Raw genomic sequence first — 12317 nt, forward strand, 5'->3', positions numbered from 1 at the left:
GGCTGACAGTTAAACAAGGCCTTGGATAATCCACTTATTACGAGAGGATCAGCTCTGTTAGACCCTCCACAACGGGTAGACTGCTGCCTCGTGTGATGGCGACATGGAGGTGCTATTGTTTTCCCTCGATGGAGCCGTGCCAGGAATGAACCTCCCTCAGAAGAAAATAGAGCAGAAGATTCCCTCAGCTGACTAGGATGAACAGTCTGAGGAGCAGAAGGCTGTGCGTGTGTGTCTGTCTCTCTGTGTTTGTGTGTTTTTGGGGGTTTTACTATCCTTGCGGGGACCAGAAATCCTCACTAGGATAGTATAAAACATGGTCCCCACGAGGACAAAGGCTATTTTAGGCTTAGGTGTTAGGTTTAGGTTTTGGGTTACAATCAGGGTTTATCGTTAGAATTAGGATTAGGGGTTAGGTTTAGGGTTAGAGATAAGGGAAAATATAATTATGAATGGAAATAAATAGTAGGTTCCCACAAGGATAGTAAAACATTTGCGTGTGTATGTGTTTGTGTGTATGAGTGTCGGTGAATTCACTTGAGTGCAGACGTGTGTGTGTGGGGGACACCTCATTATCATTCTGCTCTGCTGATATTCCAGACTGAGAGACAGACTGGCATTTCTGCTGAGCAGGTTGTACCCTCAGCATGTAGCATGTGGCCAGGCCGGCTCTACCCCAGTCACACAGACGGCCAAGCATGACTGCAGTAAGCCTTGTTTACGTGTGGTCCTTGATAGTTGAATTATTAATGAAGAATGGCTAATCAGTATTGAGCCATATGCATGTCTTGCATTAAATTATGCATCACAAGATGGCAGTGGAATAAAAAAAGTTTGGCATAACAACCACAAATATTTATGTGATTATGTTGGACTCAATTTGCTAATGGAGGAGCCAAGAAGTGGTTTGTGTCATTTATCACAAAAGGACAAATGGGAGTAACTTGACATAAATTATATGTGGGTTCCAACAGGAAATACAGTCTTAGTATCCCATGTCAGTTCAATTACCAGTTAGTCTTTAGTAATTAGCTAGTCCTCTTTGTGTCGTCTTTCACTGGTTTTCACAAGGCAGTAAAGTCATTTAACAACCTTACAATCACATCTGCTTTACATTGTCGGCTGGTAATTCCCCTGGCTTCCCATGGTGTTATCCATTAAACCCTGCTCTCTGCTCAGCGTCTCTGCTAGGACATGATAGAGGGATGCTACTCTCCAGATTGGGCTCCCGAGTGGCGCAGTGGTCTAAGGCACTGCATCTCAGTGCTAGAGACGTCACTACAGACCCTGGTTCTGATTCCAGGCTGTATCACATCCGGCCGTGATTGGGAGTCCCATAGGGCGGCGCACAATTGGCCCGGCGTTGTCTGGGTTAGGGTTTGGCCAGGGTAGGCCATCATCGTAAATAAGAATTTGTTCTTAACTGACTTATATAGTAAAATAAAAAAATACCTTACAAGACACAAGACAGACGGTTATCGATCAGGAACTGCTTGATATAAACAACATCAATGAAATAATATTTTAGTCATTAAGCAGATGCTCTTACAAGTTAGTGCATTCATCTTAAGGTAGCTAGGTGAGATAACCACATATCACAGTCAAGTACATTTATCCTCGATAAAAGTAGTTATCCGCAAAGACAGTGCTAGTAGGAAAATACAAGTTGCGAGTGTTGTTGTTTTTGTATGAAATTAACAATCCTTTTTTTAAGTCTGAGTATAATGAAAAAATTAAGTAGACTCCCAAAATGATGAGTGCGTAACGGACACTGTGAAGATGTATTAAAAGTATCTGTGAAGCTCTAAATAGAGTACAGATGTAGTATAATATCACTGATTGTGGTGATAATTGACCCAGAGAACCTGGCCCATCCGTCATTGTTCTCTGTGGCGTATTATGAAGGACACAATGATAGATCTCTGGCAGGGCGAAGGCCCTCGGCATCACACACGTTACAGACAGGGCCTCTGTTGATGTAGACAGTGTCTCCCCTCTGCCTGTTGGGAGCCCCAGGGCCCCTGAGGGTAGGGAAGTTAGGGGCTCACACAGAGTTGGTCATTTCCAAACAGATCATGTATCAGTCCCTTCTGAAGAGTGAGACTCGAGGGAAGATTTTTTTACCTGTGGTCGGAAGGAGACTGGTAGGAAGACAAGTTACACGATTCAACGAAGAATCGGGGGGGCCCGCGGTAGCCCAACAAGTTTCATTGCTAGTCTGAACCGAAACCACCTCAGATAAATTGTTAATACTAATCCAACATGTAGTTGTTCACATTTCATTTAACATTTACATGTTAGTCATTTAGCAGGCACTCATACCCATAGTGACTTACAGTTAGTGCATTCATAATAAGGTAGATACAGTCATAGTAGACAAAGTTTCCCTCAATAAAGCAGCTATTAACAAAGTCAGTGAGTGCAAGAAAGTCAAAGGTGTTAGTGTTTTTATAGATTTTTTTCAAGGGGGGGTGCTATGGAATTAAAACTAATTTCCATTTGAGATGATGTAATTCACACAATATACATATCCACCCACACCTAACCTCACTAGTGTCCCATCTGAATCTCTCCCAGGCCAGCTCAGCAGTCAGTCCCGTGAGATTCTCACACATTGGCATGCCTGGTCGTTTATACAGTATCAGTTCCCAGAGCTCCATTCTTCCACCCTAATACACAGGCTGACCGGGTCCCCAGCCCGCATCTCTTCAGATTGCACACCATACAAAACACAAAGCCCTCCCAGGAACATGGGAGACAATTGAAAACAATCAAAACAAATTCAAGACTTGACACTCAGTGGTCCCCTCCAGCATCCATAATTAGAACTGTCCAACTAAAGACAGTTGAAGTTCTCACTATTTTCCTATGTCCCTCCCCCTCCCCCAGAACCCTATAGTCTTATGAAGGGTAGACTAGATCTCTCCCAGTGTAACCTGTCAATCAGCAGTGGTTCCCAGGACAACATGGGGTTAGACAAAGGGAAAGTTATGGGAAGCGTTAGTTAGGTTGATAGAGTGGAAGTAGGGCAGGGACAGGGACGGGGGGGGGGGCAGTGGGAGTCTGAACAGTTATGCAAATGGTCTGTGTACCTCTATAGTTGTGGAAGAGAAGAGGAGGGTTGAGGAGAGAAGTGCTCACTCTATATAATACACCGGGGACAGGAAGCTAGACTTGCTCTGCGGCTGCTCTGTTATTAGGACCAGCTGGGGCTCCTAGGTGGACACAGCTCCTGATTTCACCCATTGAAAAGATGTCGATTCTGACGTCAGAGCATCGATACAGTGCTTTTCATCTTGCTGACATTGTTTTTAACGCAAGTAATAGTAGGCCACCCCTAGGACAATCACCATACTAAAGAGACAACCTAGGATGATCATAATGTAGTGGATAGCTGTTGCATGGTTCTGTAACTGCTAACCACTTCAAGAGAATAGCATACAAGTATAATTCACTCTAAGAGCATTGCTTATAGAAGCGACACAGTACGTGTAGTCAGTACGGGGTTTCAGGTTTTTAAGTTCAACGTCCTCATTCTGAATTTTGAGGTTTTGAGTATCAGTGTAAACACTGTTATTGTAGAAACCCAGGCTGTACATCCTCTTGAAGTGATGGGGGATCTGAACAGTGATGTTAGCCCATGTTTCAGAGACTTGCCTCAGCCTCATACTGGGCCAATCAAGGAGTCTGGACTCTGGTGGGAGGGTGGTGTTCTCAGGAGGCACAGGTATGTACGGTGTCAGATAGTAGTCTGTACACACAGTGGAGAGCATATGGAGAGGTGGAGGCGGCAGTGGAGCTATTGTTCTGGTGGCATTTGTGGAAGGGTGGGTAAGCTCTGCACAAGGAGATAGCTGGAGCTTGGCATCATCGCTGTTGGGCTTGGCGGTGGTTTGATGCTGGTGCTCATCGCTCTCCTTCTCCTTTGTTTTGGTACTTTGACGTAGCCAATTTCTGAACTCCATCATGGCAGATTAGCCGGTTCGAGCTAGCTAAATAGGCTAAGGGTAATAGCAGTCTTGCCTTTTACAGATAGCTAGCTAAGAGTGAAGCAGCTTCAATGGTAAACTTGACCCCGCCTTTAAAAATCTAGGTGTATCACGTTATTCACTTAGCCTACCACAAAGAAGAGAGATGAGAAGCATTTTCCCACTCTTTTTATGGATAGGTGATATACACACACCACAGTGCACCCTGTCCATTATAAAGAGACATAAAACTAAAAGTGAGGGTGCTAAAGTTTGACTGAAGGGGCTAAGCGCCCTTTAGCCCCCTCGTCGGGCTGAACCGGTCATAATAGATTGTAGTACAGACGTTTCCGTGAGAACAACTGCTCTCGAGATCCTCCCTTGTCTCACACACACCGCTCTAGCGCAGACCCCCTCATTCCAGACACTGTCTGCGATTCAGTAACCTTTTGTAAGACAAATGAATGGTTGAAATTCCCCAAAACAAACATGTATTTAAAAAAAAAATCACACATTTATGTTTAAATTTGATGTTTAAAAATAGACAGGTTTTCGTGTTTTTAACAGTTATTTTGATAAATTTCATCCATTGCAACTTCTAATGAAAATGTTTCTGTTATTCATTTAAAGTGCTGTGTTTCTGTCATACTCAGAGGAAGAGTAATTGGCAATTGAGCTTATCTGACAGCCTACTGCAGGGTCATGGACAGACCTTTTAGGGCAACAGGTGCTAAAAACAGGGCCTTGCATGGCCACCGCATGCAAGTCAGATGACTGTGCACTTGGGGTGGGGGGTATTTTCTGAGATTCAAGAGCTCATGAAATTAGCTATTTTGATGTGCAATTCGTTACATTAAAAATAAAAATGTTAAGATACTCAAAATGACTAAATAATTCATAAAATTACACAAATCCACCGAGCTGAGAGGGCACTTTTTCCCCCTTTCCCCCTTCTGATGACCAGGTGGCGAATCGCATCTCTGCATGTCTGGCAGACATATCAGTGTGGATGACGGATCACCACCTCAAGCTGAACCTCGGCAAGACGGAGCTGCTCTTCCTCCCGGGGAAGGACTGCCCGTTCCATGATCTCGCCATCACGGTTGACAACTCCATTGTGTCCTCCTCCCAGAGCGCTAAGAACCTTGGCGTGATCCTGGACAACACCCTGTCGTTCTCAACTAACATCAAGGCGGTGGCCCGTTCCTGTAGGTTCATGCTCTACAACATCCGCAGAGTACGACCCTGCCTCACACAGGAAGCGGCGCAGGTCCTAATCCAGGCACTTGTCATCTCCCGTCTGGATTACTGCAACTCGCTGTTGGCTGGGCTCCTGCCTGTGCCATTAAACCCCTACAACTCATCCAGAACGCCGCAGCCCGTCTGGTGTTCAACCTTCCCAAGTTCTCTCACGTCACCCCGCTCCTCCGCTCTCTCCACTGGCTTCCAGTTGAAGCTCGCATCCGCTACAAGACCATGGTGCTTGCCTACGGAGCTGTGAGGGGAACGGCACCTCAGTACCTCCAGGCTCTGATCAGGCCCTACACCCAAACAAGGGCACTGCGTTCATCCACCTCTGGCCTGCTCGCCTCCCTACCACTGAGGAAGTACAGTTCCCGCTCAGCCCAGTCAAAACTGTTCGCTGCTCTGGCCCCCCAATGGTGGAACAAACTCCCTCACGACGCCAGGACAGCGGAGTCAATCACCACCTTCCGGAGACACCTGAAACCCCACCTCTTTAAGGAATACCTAGGATAGGATAAAGTAATCCCTCTCACCCCCCCCCTTAAAAGATTTAGATGCACTATTGTAAAGTGGCTGTTCCACTGGATGTCATAAGGTGAATGCACCAATTTGTAAGTCGCTCTGGATAAGAGCGTCTGCTAAATGACTTAAATGTATAGGAGGGCACAAGGGCAGGTGCTCGGGCACTGGTTGAGCCCTATCTGTGCACGTGCCTGGCCTACTGGTATGACCTAAGATGGTTGCCTTTATTGGATATTTGGCTGCCAGTGCCATATACGACTTTTAGCTCTAACTTTCAACTCAGTTTCAATTGCTTCATCTGAGTTTCATCTGAATAATGACATTCTCAACTTGGTATAGAGCAATTGATAAAATGTTGTATTTATAAGGGTAAATATGTGTTTATTTTTCAGATATAGTGGCAAACTATGGGTACTATAATTTGACAAAGAATGTGCCCAAAATAGGGTACAAATTGAAGCATTTTAATCGGTGTCTCTTGAGAAATACAGTCTATCCTCTAGGGCAGGATAATTAAAATCTTACCCTATGAGGTCCAGACTACTGATGGTTTTCTGTTCTACCTGATAATTGTGTCCCAGCTATAAATCAGTCCCTGATTAGAGGGAGAGAGTGAAAAAAAGGAGTGGAACTGGCTTCGGGGTCCATATTTGAATTTGAGGGCTCTAGGGGTTTAGTGGAACCTCTACTACATAGACATCTCCTTTAGAAGGGGAGCCAGAGGACTGTTGGTGCCTGAGGGCTATTGAATGCAATGACAGTGGGCTACGACAAGGTAACAAAAATCTAGCTATCGGAGTCAGATTTACTCTATAGCTAGACTTCACTCTCCATAAATCTATCTCTGTGACATATACCAAATATCTCTGTGACATATACCAAATATCTCTGTGACATATTTGGTGCCTTTCTCTCAAAATAGTCCTCCTGAATTGTCCAACAATGTTACCATAGAAAAACAGCTGCCAAATCCGGGGTGGCTCTTTATTTCTACCTCTTTTCATTCCTCCATATTTACACAGAAATCATTTTTATTTTATCTTTATTTAACTAGGCAAGTCAGTTAAGAACAAATTCTTATTTTCAATGACAGCCTATGAACAGTGGGTTAACTGCCTGTTCAGGGGCAGAACGACAGATTTGTACCTTGTCAGCTCAGGGGTTTGAACTTGCAACCTTCCGGTTACTAGTCCAACGCTCTAACAACTAGGCTACGCTGCCGCCCCATAGCAAATTGTGGGGGGTTTGTTGGTAACTACTTACTTGACAAAGACCTACCATTTTAGAAGGATAAAATAAAAGGCTTTAAAAATTATTACGTTTTTAAGTTGGCACTTTTATGGTTAAAGAGATAGTTCAACCAAATGACAAAATGACATATTGGTTTCCTTACCCTGTAAGCAGTCCATGGACAAGGTGTGACATCAAAATGACATATTGGTTTCCTTACCCTGTAAGCAGTCTATGGACAAGGTGTGACATCAAAATGACATATTGGTTTCCTTACCCTGTAAGCAGTCCATGGACAAGGTGTGACATCAAAATGACATATTGGTTTCCTTACCCTGTAAGCAGTCTATGGACAAGGTGTGACATCAAAATGACATATTGGTTTCCTTACCCTGTAAGCAGTCTATGGACAAGGTGTGACATCAAAATGACATATTGGTTTCCTTACCCTGTAAGCAGTCCATGGACAAGGTGTGACATCAAAATGACATATTGGTTTCCTTACCCTGTAAGCAGTCTATGGACAAGGTGTGACATCAAAATGACATATTGGTTTCCTTACCCTGTAAGCAGTCTATGGACAACGTGTGACATCAAAATGACATATTGGTTTCCTTACCCTGTAAGCAGTCTATGGACAAGGTGTGACATCAAAATGACATATTGGTTTCCTTACCCTGTAAGCAGTCTATGGACAAGGTGTGACATCAAAATGACATATTGGTTTCCTTACCCTGTAAGCAGTCTATGGACAAGGTGTGACATCAAAATGACATATTGGTTTCCTTACCCTGTAAGCAGTCTATGGATAAGGTAGGACAGCAATCCATATTTTGGTTTTGTTTACTTGGCCACTGTTACAAATGCTAACTTTTTACACATCATTTATAGCGATCAGAGTACCAAATGCTCCAGGATCCGGATCATACAGGGTATATGTGCCCTGGGCCTCCAGAGTGGCGCAGTGGTCTAAGGCATTGCATCGTAGTGCTAGCTGTGCCACTATAGATCCTGCCGCAGCCGGCCGCAACCGGGAGACCCATGGGGCGGTACACAATCAGCCCAGCGTTGTCTGGGTTAGGGGAGGGTTTGGCCAGCAGGGATATTATTTTCCCATCGTGCACTAGTGACTCCTGTGGTGGGGCGGGCACAGTGCATGCTGACACGGTCGCCAGGTGTACGGTGTTTCCTCCGACACATTGGTGCGGCTGGCTTCCGGGTTAAGCAGGCATTGTCTCAAGAAGCAGTGCGGCTTGGCTGGGTTGTGCGGCTCTCGACCTTCGCCTCTCCCGAGTCCGTACGGGAGTTGCAGCGATGGGACAAGACTGTAACTACCAATTGGATTCCACAACATTGGGAGGAAAACAATACAAATAAAAATGCATTTTTAAATGGACGGTTCATTTTTATTACAACAAAGTCTTTCAAGTGGCTTGGGGAGGGGTCGAAAAGCTTCCAAATAGAGCTCCCCGACAGTGAGAATGATCATGAAGTAGTCTAATGTTAGATCATCAATGTAAATAGTTACGATCATCTATTTCATGTTTGAAGACATAAATCACCCAAGGATTACAACATGCCTTACTTGATGGCTGTAATAGATCAGACTGGAAAAACCATCCACCCCCCCCCAAAAAAATATATATTTTTTTAACTCTAAAGTCTAAACACACCTTTCGACTGCTATACAGTAGTTGGCCCTGGTTCCCACATAGGCATGCAGCATTGGGCCATTTGAATGAGAATAGGCCTGATGAGAGCACTGGGCAGTCACGATTGAGTACTTAATGGAATCCAGTCATCACAGTGACATGTTGCATTATCCTCTGGATCTCCCATTGTGAAGACCCAGCAAGGTAGCTAGTGGCCGGCTGGGGACAAAACGACACTGTACAGGTTGAAGAAAAGCCATTCATTCCAACAGAGACCACTTGTCTTCAGGCCCTAGCTGCCACAGCCAGCACCCACACAGTTCAAATGAATCATTTCAAACTTTCTCATCACTTATAGTTCCATGAGCATAAAATATAAATTACATTTGTCAACAGGTATTAGAAGTTCTGACGATTACAGAACAATTAAAACTATGGATGCTGTAATAAATCTCTTTATTCTCACTTTACTCCCTCTTTCTAACGCTTTCCAAATATCACAATAAATGTAGCAGTAATGCAGCAGTAACTTCTGGATGAAGGCTGTTTGGGGTGTAATTGAGTCAACAAAATGTTTTCACTCTGCCCGACATGGGTACCATAGCAATATGTTAGTGTTGCAAGCTGAATAGAAGAGTTTCACCCAGGCCTTTATGGCAGAACAAGATGGAGTCAGTTGAACATGCCTGGACATGTCCGAGTGTAACCTGACCTGGAGCTGTAGTAGACCCACTGTCATAGTACTGTAATCAATTAGATTAGCTGGAAATATAGCACAAGCCGCACACAACAACTGCAACTGGCAACCACACAAGGCACCCACTGCCAACGCATGCAGAGAATGACTTCCAAAAATCTAGAAATATTCCATCATGTCCAAAGAATTTAATGTATAAATCAAACTTGTTTTAAAACAAAAATAATTCATATCTGCGTAATAGTCTGCATGCAAGTTTAAGTGTTTGAGAAAGTTGAGAAAGTGGAAGATACACAATATATACAAAAGTATGTGGACACACATTCAAATGAGTGGATTCGGCTATTTCAGCCACACCGGTTGCTGACAAGTATATAAGATCAAGCACACAGCTATGCAATCTCGATAGACAAACATTGGCAGTAGAATGGCCTCACTGAAGAGTTCAGAGACTTTCAACGTGGCACCGTCATAGGATGCCACCTTTTTAACCAGTCAGTTAGAGCCGCCCCGGGCAACTGTAAGTGCTGTTATTGGGGGGAAAGGGGATACCTAGTCAGTTGTTCAACTGAATGCATTCAACTGAAATGTGTCTTCCGCATTTAGCCCAACCCCTTTGAATCAGAGAGGTGCGGGGGGCTGCCATAATCAACATCTACCTCTTCGGCACCCGGGGAACAGTGGGTTAACTGCCTTTCTCAGGGGCAGAAAGACAGATTTTTACCTTGTCAGCTCTGAGATTCGATCCAGCAACCTGCCCGAATGCATAGTGCCAACAGTGATGGTCTGGAGCTGTTGTTCATGGTTCGGGAACTTATTTCCAGTGAAGGGAAATCTTAACTCTACAGTACACAATGACATTCTAGACGATTCTGTGCTTTCAACTTCGTGGCAACAGTTTGGGGAAGGCCCTTTCATGTTTCAGCATGACAATGCCCCAGTGCACAAAGCAAGGTCCATGCAGAAATGGTTTGTCGAGATAAGTGTGGAAGAACTTGACTGGCCTGCACAGAGTCCTGACCTCAACTGCATCGAACACCTTTGGGATGAATTGGAAAGCCGACGGCGAGCCAGGCCTAATCGCCCAACATCAATGCCCGACATCACTAATGCTCTTGTGGCTGAATGGAAGCAAGCCCCCACAGCAATGTTCCAACATCTAGTGGAATTCTTTCCCAGAAGAGTGGAGACTGTTATAGCAGCAAAGGGGGACCAACTCCATATTAATATCCATGATTTTTGAATGAGATGATCAACGAGCGAGTTTCCGCATATTTTTGATCATGTAGTGTATCTTAGACTTATAACTGCAAAAAAGTAAATATGCTATCTTTTAGAATAGTAGTTATACACTGAGTGTCCAAAACATTAACAACACCTGCTCTTTCCATGACATAGACTGACCAGGTGAATCCAGGTGAAAGCTATGATCCCTTATTGATGTCACTTGTTAAATCCACTTCAATCAGTGTAGATGAAGGGGAGAAGACAGGTTAAAGAAAGATTTTTAAGCCTTAAAACAATTGAGACATGGACTGTGTGTGTGTGTGTGCCATTCAGAGGGGGTATGGGCCAGACAAAAGATGTAAATGCCTTTGAACGGGGTATGGTAGTAGGTGCCAGGCACACCGATTTGAGTGTGTCAGATCTGCAACGCTGCTTGGTTTTGCATGCTTAACAGTTTCCCAGGTCCACCACCCAAAGGACATCCAGCCAACTTGACACAACTGTGGGAAGCATTGAGTCAACATGTCCCAGCATCCCCGTGGAACACTTTCGACACCTTGTGGAGTCCATGCCCCAACGAACTGAATCTGTTCTGAGGGCAAAAAGGCAACTCAATATTAATGTTTAGTACGTTCAGTCTAGTATGCCTATAAAATATGTGACAGTGAACGTTTGTATCTCTCTCTCAGAGAAGGCATGTGGGCCTGGGCCAGAGAACCAGTACATGACAAACGGGCAGTAGGAGAAGCCCCTGCCTCTGCTTATTCTCCCAGCATGGACACACTAGCACTGATAGGATTACAGGTCACACCAGAAGTGAGAGCCAGGGGACGGGTTGGCCCCTCAGAAGAGGGTATCAATTTCCTTGTCCCCCATGCAACATTAGAAGATGCTCTCCGCAGGATCATAAGAGGCAGAATGTCTCGCTGCTTGACAGACAAATAAATAGAGCCTGTTTTTCTATATCGGTCCACAATACACAGATAGAGTTTCCATTAAGTTGAATAGAACCGCTCCAAAGAGACATACATGGGTTGGATTTCTCTGTAAAGTAGGCCATAAGTCAGGTCTGGGACACTCCCTCTGTGGGATAGTAGTGTTTTCCTGCTCACCCAGCAGAGAACAGAAAGACACTCTATCAGCAGGGTGTATGAGCAGGTCTGTGACAAGAAACAATGAGTCAAAGGCAGGAAAATATGGCTTTTATCACTGTGGCTACTACCACTAATCCATTTTTCAAAGAGACCCGAAAGAGAGAAGATGACAAGAAGACAGAGGAGTGGCTTGAGAAGGTCTTCCTGTCAGACTCAGAGCTGTGTTCATTTCCGCTTATTGGTACCATATTCAGGAACAACAGCATGACCGTGCCTCAAGGCTTACAGGAGGCTCAACGTTTTCCAGACCTCACAGAGAATCCAGAGGTACAGAGAGCTCATAAAATACTCAAATAAAGCACACAGTTCATTCAATAAAAGGCAAGGATGCATTCAATTGTGGTCAACTACAACACTGGTATAGTTATATTCACACAAGACATATTCAGTTTTCAGTTCTTTTCGAAGTGGGCGATCCCTTTGACTAATGAGTTGAAGTCTTTGGCCAAGTCTAAGCATGTGATTGATAGATGATCTCCTCAGAGAAACATTATCATTACTGTATGTTTCCGTTACTGTACAGAGCGTTCTGAAAGTATTCAGACCCCATTTTGTTATGTTACAGCCTTAATCCAAAATAGATTAAATAAGTCAAAATCCTCAGCAATCTACACACAATAGC

The sequence above is a fragment of the Oncorhynchus nerka genome, linkage group LG21 (assembly GCF_034236695.1).
Source record: "Oncorhynchus nerka isolate Pitt River linkage group LG21, Oner_Uvic_2.0, whole genome shotgun sequence".
Taxonomy (NCBI): domain Eukaryota; kingdom Metazoa; phylum Chordata; class Actinopteri; order Salmoniformes; family Salmonidae; genus Oncorhynchus; species Oncorhynchus nerka.